Genomic DNA, 17,560 nt, shown 5'->3' on the forward strand with positions numbered 1-17,560 from the left:
CCTACACCATTAAAGCAGGCAGGTGGGGCCTCAGTTTAACATCTCACCCTAAAAACGATCGCAGTCCTCAGCATTGCATTGGAGTGTCAGTCTAGATTATGTCTGGCTGTGGGACTCCATATAGTGTCGGTTCATAAATAAACCACTGCAAATAAATCATTGGTATCCAAGGCACGTATGCGGCTTATTCTGCCTTAATGTTCTTTCCGTTAAACAAAGTAAATATTGCCCTGAATATACTTTTAACCTATTATGTTCTCTCTTTTATAATGCCTTGAATATTTATTTAAGCATCATTGACTGAATATCTGAGGGAAAAAAGTAAGCGATTGGTCGAGTCCTTGTTCAGAGTTTATTTGCTTTTAATTGCTGTGGATTATTACCATCGGTACAGTTTCATGCAAGGATTATTGTTAATCTCTAAGGGAGCCACTATGAAACGTGCAGCAACTAAAGGGACCAGTACTTTGAAAAGTAGCAGCACTCCCACCGTTTATTATTAACACAGCTCACAAACCACCCTTCTTGAACTCTGGTATTCCGATGCAGTTAAAAACAATCGATTTTCCTCTCTAAAACGGGTGTCCTTATTTTGAAAACCTCCCTCCCTTCAACATTCAGGGTCCCACAGTTCCACTTAAAATAAAGCCAATCGTGGCCTGAAGGTTTTAGGGGGGCCCAGCCCCCAACCAGGGTTTTGTTATAATTAGATTTCTGTGTTTAACTGAAGGCAAAAATGTTCGCTTTAATAGGCATATTTTTTGCATACTGCTGGCACACATGATCCCTGCTTTATTGAAAAGGAGAAAGGTTTTGTGAGGGGTAGGTCGTTATTGAAGAGACTGTTTTCATCCGTGTCCAGATTCCATTCTGGAGGCAGTGACAGGAGAGGCTGGAAGGCGGTAGTCTGACTGAGGATGAGACAGCAATGAGTGTGAGTGCCTTGCCTTACGAGGGAGAGAAAAACAAAAAAAAAAGCTGGAAGCTAACAGTCCCTTTTTGTTATTGTATTTGTGCTGCAGAGCGAAGTGGGCAACCTGTTGTTGTATTAGACCGGCTGACTAGATAAAGAAAGATAGATAGAGAGAGAGAGAGAGAGATACATTCACACAGGACAGGCGGAGAGGGCAGATGGATGAAGCGAGTTAAAAGGTAAGGTTTGATTCGGGTGAGATGTCCTGGGCGGATGACAGTTAATGAAAAGGGGGATGCATGTCAGGAAAATGTAACATCTGAACGATACATCAGCAAATTGGAAATGGAGGTACAGGAGGCTTACACACTGACATTTTGAGACGCTGACATTTTGTTTCCAGCATTGTTTTATTTCAGTGGCAACATTAACAAACTGTCCTGAACACATTGTTAATCAATCAGCACGCAGGGTTTGATGAACTGTTTCACTTTCATTTGTCTGTTGCACATTTGCATTCAGTATTCCAAACCGAGGCATTTCTGATTGATAATACACATATATTTTATTGCGGAATAAGTATTTGAAAGAAAAAAACTGTAAGACATTTTAATAACAATTTCGGTGAGTTATGGGCAGTTTGACGATTTCACTGTGCTCAGCGAAATTCACTTTCAAACAATTTGAATGTGAGATTTTTGCAAAGATCAAGCATTTATTTTAAACATTCCTCTGAATATAAAATGGTGACGGATAGAATTATTTTGCTTCAAATATTAGCTGTTAAGTCTCTATATTTGATTCATTTTGTGATTTTTATATTCTTTTGGTGATGTTCGTTGCTGGGGCCCTGACGACCTTATAACGGTGACACCTGCTGCCTGTCCCTGGGATCGGCCAATTCGCTTTATCGGCTCTTGCTTGGGAGAGGTTCAAAGCAGCAAATTTTCCATTAATCCCCCCACGCCCAATACACACACATGACAAAGGGATCCCTTCAGAGTTATAATGAAGATAAAGTTAAATGCAATGCAAGAAGATTGAGAAAACATGTGGAAAGGTTCCCTGAATAAGTTTTAAGGTACAATTTATTAAGAGAAAGAACCATACTCTTTTATGGTTAATGTCAGTGAGGATGGGATTTGTAATTCATAGTCATAGTCCCTCTTTTCCCCTCCCCTTGTCCCCATGCAGTTCTTGCCCATGTGTTCACTGCAGTTCCCCCCGACCATCTCATTGAGAATCTGTTGACTGCTTTGCTTCCCCACCCCAGTCCAGGATGCTGGCGACGAGAAGTTCAAGAGGCTGATTAGGCTGTCAATCTGATTCCGGTAACTCGTGGTCCGAATGAACCTGAAATCAAATTGGACAGAAACATTAGCAAAGTGCTTAGTTCCAGCAACAACAACAAAAAAAAGAGTAAACTATTTGTCTGTGCTTATGGAGCTGTGAGTTGTCTCCGGCTGACACTTTCCAGGCAGAAGTAACTGCATAGAGCTAGCGCAGTGCTTGTAAATAATCTTATCGTTAAAAAAAACACAGTAACAGTTGACAAAATATATAATGGTAAAGACGCCCTCTAGCCACATGGAATAATCATGGCAAGAAATGTTGAAGCCTCGCTGTATTTTTCTTTTAAATTGGTACTAAAATATTCAATTAAAGGAAGTGAGGCTTAGGTTTTACAAATGAAGCCTGAAATAAGGCAAGCGGTGAAAGTCATAATGTATATGAAACTGTATGGATCAGTCTCCCTGCGCAGTTAGTCAAATTGTAAGGGGCCACTCAAAATTGTCGACTTGATCAAGAGTGTTCAGAGTACAGTGTAGGGGTTTCCAACTTTATTTTGAAAGCCTTGTGTTTTTCACTTTGTGGCTTTAAATCTCTGTCTTTGTGGACATTTCTAGACCTGTTGCGTATGTTTGAATTATATCATGACATATCTGTTTTACTAATCCTGGCCAACATCTATCCCTCAACCAGCATCACTAAAACAGGCCATTACCTCGTTGCTGTTTGGGACCTTGCTGTGTGCAAATTGGCCACTGTTTTTTTTTAGCACAACAGCAACTGCACTTCATTGGCTGTAAAACATTTTGGGATGTCCTGTGGTCATGAAAGGAACTACTAAACTGCAAGTTCTTTCTTTAGTTATTACCCTCCTTCGAAGGGAGCTAAAATGGGTTCTTTGGGATTGAATTAGTTCCAAGGTGAGATGGATGCCAATGGGAGATTGGAACTTGTCAGTCCGCTGTGGCAGACTCAATCAGCTGATACTGGAGCTAGGCAGGTCCAAGATACTCCCAGCAGTCTTCATGATTGACTTGCCAGCTTAGCTTGATATAGTTCCAAGTCAGGATGGGTGTGTGGCTTAGAGGGGAACTTGCAGGTGTTGGTATTCCCATGTGTCTGCTGCACTTGTCCTTCTAGGTGGTAGAGGTCGCAGGTTTGGAAGGTGCTGTCGAAGGAGGCTCAGTGAGTTGCTGTTTTGCATCATGTAGATGGTACATACTGCAGCCAGAGTGTGCCAGTAGTGGAAGGAGTGAATGTTTAAGATGGTGGATGGGGTGCCAATCAAGCAGGCTGCTTTGTCCTGGATGGTGTTGAGCTTCTTGAGTGTTGTTGGAGCTGCACCCATCCAGGCAAGTGGACAGTATTCCATCACACTCCTGACTTGTGCCTTGTAGATGGTGGACAGGCTTTGGGGAGTCAGGAGTAGAGTTACTTGCTGCAGAATTCCCAGCCTCTGATCTGCTCTTGTCACCACAATATTTAAACGGATGGTCCAGTTAAGTTACTGGTCAATGGTAACCCCAAGGATATTGATGGTGATAGATTCAAGGTTGGTAATGCCATTGATTGTCAAGTGGATGTTGAGGGGAGTTGGTTAGATTCTCTTTTGTTGGAGATGGTCATTGCCTGGCACAGTATAGCACATTGTTACCTGCCACTTCTTAGCCCAAGCCTGAATGTTGTCCAGGTCTTGCTGCATGCGGGCATGGACTGTTTCATTATCTGAGGAGTTGTAAATGGAAATGAACAGTTTAAAATCATCAGCTAACATCCCCACTTCTGACAGTGTGATGGTCAGAAGTTCATTGATGAAGGAGCTGAAAATGTTTATGCCTAGCACACTGCCCTGAGGAACATCTGCATCCATGTCCTGGGGCTAAGATGTTTGGACTCCAACAACCACCACCATCTTCCTTTGTGTTAGGTATGACTGCAGCCAGTGGAGAGTTTTTCCCTTGATGCCCATTGACTTCGTTGATGTCACACTCGGTCAAATGCTGCCTTGATGTCAAGGGCAGTCATTCTCGCTTCACTTCTGGGACTGTGCTCTTTTGTCTGTTTTTGGACCAAGGCTGTAATGAGGTCTGTAGCCAAGTGGTCCGGGCAGAACTCAGACTGTGCATCGGTGAATAGGTTAGTGCTGAGTAAGTGTCGCTTGATAACACTGTTGACAACAGCTTCCACCACTTTACAGATGATTGAGAGTAGGCTGATGGGGCGGTATTTGGCTGAATTGGATTTGTCTTGCATTCTGTAAACAGTACTTACCTGGGTAATTTTTCACATTGTCAGCTAGAATGACTAGCCTGGATGTTGCCAGCAGCAGTGGGAGCTGCTGGAGGACAATCAGCCGCTTGCTGTTTTGAACTGGGGCTTACACTGATTAACTGGAGCAGAGCATTTTAGTACATTATGTCTGCTCTGAGGAGGTGACCACCCACCACCTCCTTAACTTCAGAGATGGTGAAGTTGCCTCCGCACAGCAGAATACCCAGGCCAGAAGAACAGGAATCGTTTCCCCCTGACCAGATCGATGGCCCATGGGACCACCATCGCGACCATTGCCTGTAAGTGCTGAGGTGTGGGATTCCACACTCCTGCAGAAACAGTAGGTCAGCTTTGACCTTGGCAAGGTAGCCCAAGGTCGAAACACATTACATAGTGGATTTAATGCTGAGCACATTAATGGAAGCAATCTTTAAACCCGTTAAAGCTGTATGTTGCCTACCACTGCAGGCGTTATTATGAATCCCAGTCCTTGGGTATGTTCCTGCATAACCCATAGTGTTCGCAAACTGTTGCACAGTTGTTGGGCTCAGAGAACTGTTCTGGTCACTCATGGGGGGGGTTCGTTCTGCCAGGGTGACTTTGTGGGGGTCTTGTAGGCAGCAAGGTTTGGACAGTCCTCAGCTAGTGGTGTCTCTCCCCTCTGTTCCTCAGCTGCTGCTGCTGGCTTCTCGGAGCTAGGGTGCACTGGGCGTCTTGCTGTGTTAAGCGCTTTGGGGTTGGGGTGTGCTGAGCCCATCACTATATCCTGTATTTCGGAGATGGGGGATCTTCTCTTCCAGCTGCTTCGCGTTTTGCCGCTTCTTTTGCTGGTGCCATCTTTCCTGCCCTTCCTCATCCAGTGAGGAGCAGCCGCTGTAGCCCGTTTCCAACATGAGCCTCCTCTTGCCACTGGTTTGGCTGCTGGTCTGTTCACTTTTTTGCACCTTCTTCTTTGTGGTTTACCTCTTAACCATTTGCCGCTCACCCGGTTGTCCCTCTGCTGGCTCCTCCTCCATTGATTCTGTCTACTGAAGACTTTGGGCATTGGGTTGGTGTTTGGCAGCTTGCTGCAGCTTCCTCTTCCTTCTTCTCCTTGTCTTCCTTAGACAGATTTTCCTTGCTGGGTGGCCATGTGGGGGGAAGGTTGCTGGTCTCCTTCGCGGCACCAGCCACATTCATCGTCCCCTCCTCATGCCTCTCCTTGATTCTCGCCGCCTGTGCGTAACTGAGGCAACGTTTGGGGCAGGTCTTGGAGAGGTGGCCTGCCTCACCACACAGGTTGCAGCACTTACTCTGCTTACAGTGCTTTGTCTGATGGCCTTCCTGCTTGCAGTTCTTGCAGTTCTGTGCTGTAGTTGGCCGTCACGTGACCAGATTTGTCACAGGTATGACAAACTCTGGGCTGCCCCACATAGACCGAGAAGCCCTGACTTCCCCCGATAGCGAAGCTGGTGGGAGGGTGGAGGATGGCTCCATTGGTGTCAACCTTCAAGTTGACCTTGACCTGCCGTTTGCTGGTCCAAATCCCAAAGGGGCCCTTGACCTCAGTGCAGCTCCCAGCCAGCTCGACGTACCTGGCGAGGAAAGTGAGCACATCCACAACAGGAATATTGGGGTTGTAGAGGTGGATGGTCATCACCCAGTTCCATTGCGACAGCAGTGTGAAGGGCGGCTCCGCTGGGAGGATTGACAACAGCACCTGGTTTTCTCTCTCCTTGAAGACCTTCAGGAACCTTTTTTTTTATTCATTCATGGGATGTGGGCATCGCTGGCCAGGCCAGCATTTATTGCCCATCCCTAATTGCCCTTGAAGGTGGTGGTGAGCTGCCTTCTTGAACTGCTGCAGTCCATGTGAGACTTCATGCATCCCGCTATGTTTTTGAACGGCACGGCAAAGTAGCCACTGCTGGGGAAGTCCTGCAGGCAGACGATGTCCACAGCTTCGAATCCACAACATTCATAAAGGTCTCTCTTAATGAAGAAGGTCTCATCTATGGGTGCACCTCCTTTGCTATTTTGCACCTCCACCCTAATGGTGTTACACCCGCCCCCCACCACCCCACCCCCAGCCTGGAGCTCTGGTGTTGGTTGCAGTCATGTTTTGCTTGAAGTCTTCCCAGGACAGGCACCAAGACCCAAACCAGCAAGAAAACAACAACCACAAGAGAATTCCAATCTCAAAGGCATGAAATGCCGTAAAACTGCGCTGAAACCACCCCCTCCCAACCCCCCCCCCCCCCCAAAAACACATCTCCTGCAGGATCAAGGTCTCTCACCTGCCAGGTAAGAATGACGATCTGATAGGGTAGGGCCGACAGTTAAATGGGTGCCACGTCCAGACTCCTGATGCAAACAGTAAAAGATGCCAAGCTGCATGACTTCTTCAGCAACCCGCAGAACACAGCGTAGATGCACCTGGTTGAGACCAGACAGGTCTGTCCATTCCAAGATTGATTTCCTGTTTGTGTCCCGTCAGATCCACCGATGGCAAGCCGGTGTTCTTGTCTGACCATTGCCTCCTGCTGGTGGACTGTCACTTGCAGGACGACCAGCGGGTTGGCAGGAGGACATGGAAGCTGAATGTAAAACTGTTGACCTCAAAGAATCATGAGGAACTCAACAGGGATTACAAAGATTGGAGAACCGTGAAACCTCTCTTTGAGTCTCCGGCGCACTGGTGGGAAGTGATCAAGGCAAACATCAAGAGGTTCTTCACCCTCAAAGGTGTTCAGACGGCGAGAGAGAGACAGAGGGAAATGTCCCGACTCCAGAAAAGCATACAGAATCTGCTCCTGCTGCAGTTGATGGGGGTCGAGGTCAAAGAGGATCTCCAAAAGGTGAAGAGCCAGCAGGCCTCGCTCTTTGCCAGAGAGGCCTCCACGATCATTTTCCGGTCCAGAGTCCGCTCCATTGAGCAGGATGAGATGTGCTCGCATTACTACTTCCAAAAGGTACACAGAGAGAGCTCTGTAATCAGCAGCCTGAAGGAAGAGGATGGCTCGGTAATGTCATTGCAGTCTGACATACTAAGGATCAGCAAATCCTTTTATGCTGGGCTATATGACGTGAAGCCCACGGACAACACGGCCTCCCAGTCCTTCCTGTCATCTATCATGGAGGTCTTAGATGACAGCATGAGGGAGAAACTGGACAAACCGCTAACTCTGTACGAGCTGACAAAGGCCGTCAGGTCCTTCGAGACGAGTAAAACTCCCTGAAGCGATGGCTTATCGGTTGAGTTGTGTTCAACTCTGTGGGACTGGATCGGCCCAGACCTGCTGGAAGTGTAAGAGAGTATGCTTCTGACCGGCAGCATGTCAGAATCCATGAGGCAAGGCATCATCACCCACATCTACAAGCAGAACGGGGAGAGGGTGGAAATCAGAAATTGGCGGCCATCTCACTGCATACTGTAGACTACAAGATTCTGTCCAAAGTCATCGCCAGTCAGGTCAAGTCTGCTCTGGAATTGGTGATTCACATCAATCAGACCTGTACAGCATCAGGCAGGAAGATCTCTGACAGCCTCGTGCTACTCAGGGATATGATCGCCGATGTATGGGGCAGGGGGTGGATACCTGCCTCATCAGCCTGGACCAGGAGAAGGCTTTTGACAGGATATCGCACACATACATGATGGACGTGCTCTCCAAAATGGGGTTTGGGGACGGAATCTGCAATTGGATCCAGCTGCTCTACACAAACATCAGTAGTGCAGTCTCAATGGGTGGGAATCAGAAAGTTTCCCGATCAAATCTGGAGTCAGACAGGGCTCTCCTCTCTCCCCTGTCTTGTTTGTTTGCTGTATTGAACATTTTGCTGAATCCATCAGGAAGGATGTGGTCATAAGAGCAGTGACACTCCCAGGCAGTGGAGGCATTCGGGTCAAAGCCTCCCTGTACATGGACAATGTCGCTGTCTTCTGCTCGGATCCGCTGTCCATTCGCAGACTGATGAGCATCTGTGACCAGATCGAACAGGTCTCGGGAGCCAAAGCAAATTGTGGCAAGAGCGAGGCCATGTTCTTTGGGAACTGGACCGACCGATTCTTTATCCCCTTCACTGTTGGGTCAGACTCCCTGAAGCTGCTGGGGATATGGTTCGGAAGGGCCGGGGCATGTGCCAAAACCTGGAAGGAGCAAGCAGCCATGGTGAAATGGAAATTGGTCATGTGGGAGCGATGCTCCCTCTCCATTGCAAGTAAGAACCTGGTCATAAGGTGAAAGGTGTTCTCGATGTTGCTGTACGTGGCGCAGGTCTGACCCATACCCCACTCCTGTGCCGTGGTGGTCACCCGAGCCATCTTCCACTTTATCTGAAGATCGAAAATGGACCGTGTCTGCAGGAACACGATGTTCAAATCTCTAGGCAAAGAGGGGAAAAAACGTCCCCAACATCACCCTCATCCTGATGGCCACCTTTCTCTGCGGCTGCATCAAACTATGCATAGACCCTCGGTACACAAACACCAAGTGTCGCTACATGCTGAGGTTCTATCTGCCCCCATTGTTGTGAAGGATGGGTCTGGTCACATTGCTGCAGAATGCTTCATTCAGTTGGAGGTGTCGTACCACCTATCCCTCCTGGAAAAGCTTGTGCAGAAAAACACCTTTGACCACAAGTCCATCAGGCAGTGGTCTGCACGTAACGTCCTCAAGCCCCTGTGGGGAAAGGAGATGGTGGATCCTGTCAAATGGTTCCCCGTGCAGACTGTCAAACTCATTTGGCAAAATTCCTCATTGCCAGAACTTTCAAACAAGCGCCAAAACATAGCTTGGCTGGTGATGACAAGGGCCCTCCATGTCAGATCCTTCCTGCACGCCTTGAGTCTCACCTCCTCCGCATGCTGCCCTCGATGTGGCTGTGATGGGGAAGAGACCATCGTCCACCTCCTTCTGGAATATGCCTTTCAAAATCAGGTCTGGAAAGAGATGCAGTGGTTTTTGTCGAGACCCATCCCAAGCAGCTCTGTAACACAGGAGTCTGTGCTCTACGGACTGTTCTCAGTGATGCACATGGAGATAAACATCAACTGCTGCTGGAGGACCATCAACTCGGTGAAAGATGCTCTTTGGTTTGCCCGAAACTTGTTGGTCCTCCAGTGCAAAGAGTCTTCCACGACTAAGTGTTGCAGACTGGCACATTCCAAGGTCCAAGACTACGTGCTGAGGGATGCACTAAAACGGCAAAGGCTCTATGGGGAAAGGCCACTGTGTAAGGTCCTCCCACCATAGTGAACCGAAGGGCTGGAACAATGGGAAATCCCTCGGGCTGGATGTTGCAGAGAATGTTTTTGGTTGGTTGGTAAATTGGCCATTATAAATTGCCACTAGTATAGGTAGGTGGTAGGGGAATATAGGGACGGGTGAGGATGTGATAGGAATATGGGATTAGTGTAGGATTAGTATAAATGGGTGGTTGATGGTCGGCACAGACTCGGTGGGCCGAAGGGCCTGTTTCAGTGCTGTATCTCTAAACTAAAACTAAACTTCGTAATGCAAATGTACATTGTATATAAAATGGAATGGCAAGAGTTGTGAGGCACCTCAAGTTCTGTATTGAAATAATCTGATCTTTATTTCTGAAATGTCCAATATGAATTGTTTTGTAATGTATTTTTTAAAATAAATTTTATGAATCAAGTATATTTTTGGAAAAAAATTCCACATTGTCAGGTAGATGCCAGTGTTGTAGCTGTACAGGAACAGCTTGTCTAGGGGTGTGGCTAGTTCTGGAGTACAGGTCTTCAGTACTACTGCCGGGATGTTGTCGGTCCCCATAGCCTTTGCAGTATCTGGTGCCTTCAGCAGTTTCTTGATACGGAGTGTTTCCTGACAATGCAGCCAAGGTTGACATCGCTGCGGTCTGAACTGCACACATGCATGCAACCCATTCATCCTTGCACACACGCAAAATGTACCCGTGCTTTGCCAGTTTGCCATTACTAATGCACGCATGCACGTGAATATGTCATCACACAAAGGGATGTCAGCCTCCAGTGCGAGTTTTGGAAAGCGACCTCAAACACCGCTTCTCTTCCTCGCTCCTTGCCCGTGATCAGCGCCTCAATCGTCGTTTCTCTTCCTCATTCCCTCCCGTGATCATGCCTCACTGCCACTTCTCTTCCCCCTCTCTCTGACAATTGGTGCCTCAATCGCTGCTTCTCTTCCCCACTCCCTCCCGCTATTCTCTCCTGCGCCCACCTGCTTGCTGCTCCATTTTGCTACTCTCGACCGGTTGCCTCTACATCCCGCTGCTCGCTTCCCACCTCGCCACTAGCACCCCACTGGCTCCCCCTCACCACCCACCCCCCCCCCCCCCAACCTACAGCTTCTCCAAGCAGTGAGGCGGGGAATGAGTGGTGGGAGAGAACAGCGGGATGGAGCAGCAAGCAGTCGGGAGTGGCGGGAGGGAGTGGCGAGAAGGCAGGCGCAGGAGGGAGCGGGAAACTGAATGTGGTGATTGAGGCATTGATCGCAAGGGGGAGCAGGGTACAGAAGTGGCGATCAGGAGAAGGTACTGTTGGGGGGTGGTAGAGGTGGCGATTGCAGTCATTGAGGAGTGAGGGGGTTTGGGTTCAATTTTTTTTGTATTAAATTGAGCAGCGCCATCTTCATTACTGGCAGCTGCCTGAGACATTGCAGACAGTGACATTTCAGTGGATGAGGCTGCATTTGGGCATGTGCCAGTACTGCACCACTTAGTGGTTGCGTTGTCAGCAAACACAGCCTTCTTGACATCGCATGGAGTGAATCAAATTGGCTGAAGACCCGCTTCCATGATGGTGGGACCTCAGAGAAAGCTGATATGGATCATTCACTCAGGCCTTCTGGCCGCAGATGGTTGTAAACACTTCAGCCTTGTCTTTTGCACTGACTCAGCTCTGCCGTCATTGAGGATGGTGATGCTCATGGTGCCTCCTCTTCCCATTAGCTGGTTAATTGTCCACCACCATTCATGACTGGATGTGGCAAATCGGTTTGGTAGTTAAAGCCTACCTCATAGTGAAGGAGTGTGTTATCCTGTTGCCTTCCAAAGAAAGAGGATCACTTGAGAGCACATGATAAAACTAGAAGCTGAACTAAACTTCTTGATTCCTGGACAAACTATGAATTTACCTGAATATATGGGCTAATGGAAACAATTTTTGGCATCTAAGGAGCTTGGGCCAATCTACAAGTGTAGTCTGGCACATGAAAGAGAAAAAAGCATTTAGAATTTTTAAAAAGAGTAAAAAAAACACTAAAAATGTAACAAAATATAATCACAATCTACGGCAACGTTCCAGTGCATTATTGAGAGAGTAGTTCAATATTGGAGATATAATCCTTTGGATGAAGCATTAAATTCCTGTTGTCCATGTGAACTTTGAAACAAAGGTAGGAAGCTTTCCCAGTCCCTTAGCCAATAGCAACAAAACAGATCATGTGATCATCCATCTCATTGCTATTTGTGTGTTCTTTTTGCGCACTAAATGGCTTCTGGGTTAGGGACAGGACAAGAGTCACCACGCTTCAAAAAGCATCTCATTGTAAATTAAGCATGTTAAGATGATTTTGAGCGATGAGGTAAGTGCATGTCTTTCTTTAGCAAATGCACACAAACTCGTGTAAATAGATTGACCTGCCCTGTAGCTACTAGTGGAATTATTTTTAAAATACATAACCCATCTCTTTAACTTTTGCAGGTCAGATGAATGAGCCATTAGAGAGTTTCCACTCTGACAAATGCTAATGGCCTTTAGCTGAGTCTGAGTGGTCTCAATCCCAGGGTCCACAGGCACGAACAATACAAAGTTACAAGTAATACTGACAGATTTATTGGAGTTTCTGAAGGATGTAAACATATAATGACATGCAGTAGTGTGTGGAATGTTACACAACTTGATTTTCAGATAATATTTAATAAAAGACTTCTGATTAAAGTGAAATCTCTTGGGTAAATTGGATGATAAATTATTCAATAACCAGAAACAAAAGCTGTTGATTATAGTATCAGTTCTAATTGTACAAGTATATTAAGAATCACCTCAAAAATTAGTCCCAGAGTCCATGCTATCAACTAGTTCTAAATGTTTTTGTTGAGACTGTTAAGAGTAGACTGTCTAAGTTTGCAGATGACACCATGTTGTATGGGGAAACAGGATACCTGGAGGAAAGTGATACAATTTAACCTTTTGCCTTTAACCTTGGGATGACACAAAACTATGAACTCAGTTCAGGGAAGACAGGTAACTCCACTGTAACAGCTTATACCTGGGTATAAGTACCCGAGTTAGATACTGTGACAACATGAAACAATCCAGCAGAGGTCTGTGCTGGGGCCTCAACTTTTTACCATTTATATCAATGACTTAGATGAGCGGAGTGAAGGCTTGGTAGCTAAATTTGCAGGTGACACAAAGATAGGTAGGGAAGTATGTTGTGAAGAGGCTGTTGTGGGCGGCACAGTGGCGCAGTGTTTAGCACCGCAGCCTCACAGCTCCAGCGACCCGGGTTCAATTCTGGGCACTGCCTGTGTGGAGTTTGCAAGTTCTCCCTGTGTCTGCGTGGGTTTCCTCCGGGTGCTCCGGTTTCCTCCCACAGCCAAAAGACTTGCAGGTTGGTAGGTAAATTGGCCATTAGCAATTACCCCTAGTGTAGGTAGGTGGTAGGGAAAATATAGGGATAGGTAGGAATATGGAATTAGTGTAGGATTAGTCTAATGGGTGGTTGATGGTCGGCACAGACTCGGTGGGCCGAAGGGCCTGTTTCAGTGCTGTATCTCTAAAACTAAAACTAAAAGGAGCTTGCAGACCAATATAGATAGGCTGAGTGAGTGGGCAAAAATCTGGCAGATGGAGTATAATGTGGGAAAATGTGAAGTTGCCCACTCTGGCAGGAAGAATAAAAAAGCAGAGTATTACTTAAATGGAGAATAACTGCAGAATTCTGAGGTGCAGAGGGATCCAGGTGTTCTAGTGCACGAGTCACAGAAAGTTAGAATGCAGGTACAGCAAGTCATAAAGAAGGCTAATGGAATGCTATCATTTATTACGAGGGGAATTGAAAATAAAAGTAAGGATGTTCTGCTTCAGCTATACAGGGCATTGGTGTACTGTGTGCCGTTTTGGTCTCCATATTTAAAGACGGATGTGAATGCACTGGAGGCGGTTCAGAGGAGGTTTACTAGATTGATACCTGGAATGAGTGGGTTGTCTTATGAGGAAAGGTAGGACAGACTGGGCTTGTTTTCACTGGAGTTTAGAAGAGTGAGAGGAGACTTGATTGAAGTATATAAGATTCTGAACAGTCTTGAAAAGGTGGATGTGAAAAGGATGTTTCCTCTTGTGGGTCAGTCCAAAACTAGGGGGTGCTGTTTTAAAATTAGGGGTCTCCCTTTTAAGACCGAGATGAGGAGAAATTTTTTCTCAGAGGGTTGTGTAACTTTGGAACTCTCTGCCTCAGAAGGTGGTGGAGGTGGGGCCATTGAATATTTTTAAGGTGGAGGTAGATAGATTCTTGTTAGGCAAGGGAATCACAGGTTAATGTGGAATGTGTGAAATTCGAGACACAAAGAGATCGGCCATGATCTTATTGAATGGCGGAGCAGGCTCGAGGGGCTGAATGGTCTACTTCTGCTCCTAATTTGTATGTTCATATGTAACCTTTGGGCTGGACCCAGATCTCTGTACCCAGTATGAACATCAACCTAGGAAACTACCAATAGGTGACCAATGGCTTCAAAAAGCTGTTACAACTTTCCCTTTCCACAATCATCTGTCAACTTAAAAATAGCCCTGCATATGAGCTTCTGCCATGTGAAATCAATTAATTACACTGAAAATGCAGTGGGACACAGCTTTGTAACTTAAGCCATAAATATATTCAACATTTTTTTCGTATTAGAGGAAAAAACAGAGTACACAAAAGCCTGAAGAGGGATGCAAGTGGTAGGGACACAAGTTGCATTTTCTAGTGCGAGGCCTGGAGTACACCTCCGCAGGCAAAATATTTTGATATTTAATATTTCATTTGCTGCATTTTCCAATATTTTGAAGTCTACATTAAATGTGAGTTTCGCAATGTTTTAAATCCAAAAGCAATATTTGCTCAGTTTTATTGAAAGCGACTGTCTATTTGCCATTTGGAAATTAATTATTCTTCTTTGTATTTTAATACTTCCTTCTCCTAGTAGCAGCAGATAATCTACTACTGGGCACAAAAAATGTTTTTATTTTTAAATTGGCTAAAAGATGATTCAAACCTTATCTTATTATCCACAAAATCAATTCAGTCAGGGTTGTAGTCAACAAGTTTATCTTTGTACACATTGCTTGCAAAAGTGTTTCCCCTCCCATCACCTGGTGATGCATTTAGAAGAGGCATGTTTGCCTGGAAAAAAATTGATTTTTATTTTTTACATTTAAAATAATGGATTCTGATTCATTTTGTATACTTTTATGGTTTATAATTGAAAGATTTTTCACCCACAAAAAATAGAATAAGTGACACTTGGGCTGGAATCTTACGGAACTTGGCGGGAAAGGGAAGGCGGAACCAGAAGCGAGTAGTGAAGCCCCTCCATCTCCAACTCCTGTTCCCGTAGTAATCTTGTGCCAGCCGGCAGACGGGGTGACCAACCACTCAGTGTCCGGGGGTGGGCGTTGAGGCGCGGCTGCATCGTCACCTCACACGGAAGGAAGTGCTGACGCCATGTTTAAAAGGCCGCCAGCACCCGAGCCCTGATGTAAACGTACTTTACTGTAGCACTCATCCCTGCAAGCGTCCTCTCAACATTGAACCCTTCATCATCCTCAGAAGAAATCCACACCTCCCTCCCTCTCTGCTGCTCCTCCTCACTGGAGGACCCTCCTCCGGCATGAACAACGCCCATGGCACTGCCATTCAGACTGGGCCACCCTGCCAGTAGTTGCTGCAACCTGGCCCATCCCACCTTCCACCACCCCACCCCCCTCCCCAACCACCTCAGGCCACTCTCAAGGACCATAGTGCACAGTGGCATCAAAGGGGACTCAAGCCCAGATCAATGGCTTCCAACCCCTTTCTACCTATGAATGAAAACTGCCACACTCAACAGCTGCCAAATGCAGCAATGCCAACAGCTGCCACCCCATTGCCGCCCTTTAAAACCCGCCGAAGCTCTGATGCCCTGTGTTCCCTGTGCGCTTATCGCTAAATCTGGAGGGGCCTGTAAAATCCCAGTCTTTTGCCTCATTAACTATCTTAAATGGCTGGCAATTGCTCATTTGAAAACATGAGTGCCATCCCTACGTGTCTCCCCATCAGCCACTCATAAAATTCGAGCCTGGTGTGATGATGTCGGGGGGCAGAGCTGACACCATCACATGCAATTTTACATCCCCTCCCCCCCCCCCTCCCCCGCCCTCCACCTCCATTGACGTTCGTTTCTGTGTACCTAGGGCTTTCAACAGTCCAAGCAGATCATTAGTTTCCTCACAATCGCTGTCCTCGCCAAACCATCTACAGATGTGTTATGCCCTCTTCCCCTCCAGTTCCCCCAGCTCATGCTGGCACTGTTCTCTCTTTCTCCTTCAATTCAAACTGGCACTATTCCCCCTTTCTCCCAGTTCACATTTTTCGTGTCTCCATCATCAGTCTGATCTGACACTCTTCTCTTCTAAAGCTGTGCGTCTGCTTTCACGCTATTCCCCCAGCGTGAAAACTGGTACTCTGCTTTCATCTCCCAGATCATGCTGGCACTATCCTCTCTGCAGCCCCCTCCCCACCCCCACTGTCCCAACACAGTTCACATAGGCAGAACCCCCCCACCCCACCCCACCACTGCCTCTCAGCCCCCACCCTGCCCTCCCCTGCAGCACACAGTAGTAATATCTTTCTCCCAAACCCAGTTCATGTCAGCACTTTCCTTCGCCCCACCTCTCCCCAACAACAACTTTTATTTATATAATGCCTTTAATATAGTAAAGCACTCCAAGGTGCTTCACGGGAGTGTTATCAGACAAAATTTGACACCAAGCCACATAAAGTGATCTTGTGACAAGTGATTGAAAGCTGTATCAAAGAGATAGATTTTAAAGAGCATCTTAAGTGAGGAGAAAGAGAGGTAAAGAGGTGGGAGTGGTTTCGGGAGGGAATTACAGAGCTTGGGGCCTATGCAGCTGAAGGCACAGTTGCCAATAGTGAAGCAATGAAAACTGGGGACGTACAAAAGGTCAGAATCAGAGGAGTGCAGAGATCTTGGAGGGTTGTAAGGCAGGAGGAGGTTACAGAGTTCGGGAGGGGCGAGGCCATGGAGGAATTTGAACCTAATGATTAGAATTTTAAAATTAAGGTGTTGCTGGAGCAGGAGCCACTGTTGGTCAGAGAACTCAGGAGTGATGAGTGAAGGGAACTTGGTGCGAGTTAGGATAAGAGCAGCAAAGTTTTGTATGAGCTCATATAGGCATTACCACCCCCAACCCCCGCCACCCTTTGCAGTTCACACTGGCAACATCTATTTCTCAAAAACCAGTGGAGGAAGCACTGAGGGTAGCAGGGATACTGAATTTACTCTGCGTGGGGACTTTCTTTTGTTCATTCACAGGATGCAGACATTGCTGACAAGGCCGACATTTATTGCCCACACTTAACTGCCCTTAACTCAGTGGCTTGCTATTTCAGAGGGCAGTTAAGAGGCAACCACACTGCTTTGGGCCTGGAGTCACATATAGGCCAGTCCACAAGTCACATGGTCACTACTACTGATAGCTTTTTTGTTCCAGATTTATTTATGAACTGAACTTAAATTCCCCAGGTGCCGCAGCAGGATTTGAACTCGTATTTCTGAAGCATTAATCCTGGCCTCTGGATTACTAGTCCAGTAACATAACCACTATTCTTCTATTCTCTACAATATCTATTACAAAGAGTGGCTTGGTGGTACCACTACTGACTAAGCTGGCCATGTTCTGAGGGACATAGCTGGGCCAGTGGCAGGTGGTGAGAGAACCAACATGAGGGAAAAACCTACTTGACCTCATCCTCACCAATCTATCTGTTGGAGATGCATCTGTCCATGACGGGACTGGTAGGACTGACCAGCGCACAGTCCTTGTGGAGACAA

General features: G+C 46.6%; 1 protein-coding gene across 1 annotated transcript in view; it reads left to right on the forward strand.

The window, feature by feature from the left end:
- The first annotated feature begins 915 nt into the window (after positions 1-915).
- The window catches only part of slc29a4a (solute carrier family 29 member 4a), a 168,834-nt gene continuing 152,189 nt past the window's right edge, over positions 916-17,560 (forward strand). The window contains exons 1-2 of the mRNA XM_068056811.1: positions 916-934; positions 1,023-1,152. The gene's annotated coding sequence lies outside the window, so the exon portion shown is untranslated. The remainder of the gene's footprint in view (positions 935-1,022; positions 1,153-17,560) is intronic.

This window comes from Heterodontus francisci, chromosome 24, assembly GCF_036365525.1.
Source record: "Heterodontus francisci isolate sHetFra1 chromosome 24, sHetFra1.hap1, whole genome shotgun sequence".
Classification (NCBI taxonomy): Eukaryota; Metazoa; Chordata; class Chondrichthyes; order Heterodontiformes; family Heterodontidae; genus Heterodontus; species Heterodontus francisci.